Consider the following 304-nt stretch of genomic DNA (forward strand, 5'->3'; position numbering starts at 1 on the left):
TTAGAAGCAAAGCAGGATGAGGAAAGCTATTTTATTTATCTTCATTGATTTGAAGCTGTCTGCCCTATACAACCAAAGTCAGATTTTACTCTTCTACTGAAAAGTGTGAATGTTATGCTGTATGTCTTGAACTTTCTCTGCACTATGTGTATGAAAGTACTGTGAGAGTGTGCCAGTGTTTCGTCAGTTCTTAGGAATTTTCCGACTTTTGCCATCTTTTGTGTTGAGTATGATTTTCCACCAATAGTTCTTTGTTCTATATCCTCTTCTTGAAGGGCATGCCTATATCCATCACGAAAAAACA

General features: G+C 36.8%; 1 protein-coding gene across 1 annotated transcript in view; it reads left to right on the forward strand.

Moving 5' to 3' along the window:
* The window catches only part of LOC119592535 (transmembrane protein 8B-like), a 15,684-nt gene that overhangs the window by 9,483 nt on the left and 5,897 nt on the right, over positions 1 to 304 (forward strand). The gene's annotated exons all lie outside the window — the stretch shown is intronic.

The sequence above is a fragment of the Penaeus monodon genome, chromosome 30 (genome assembly GCF_015228065.2).
Source record: "Penaeus monodon isolate SGIC_2016 chromosome 30, NSTDA_Pmon_1, whole genome shotgun sequence".
In the NCBI taxonomy this organism is placed as follows: Eukaryota; Metazoa; Arthropoda; class Malacostraca; order Decapoda; family Penaeidae; genus Penaeus; species Penaeus monodon.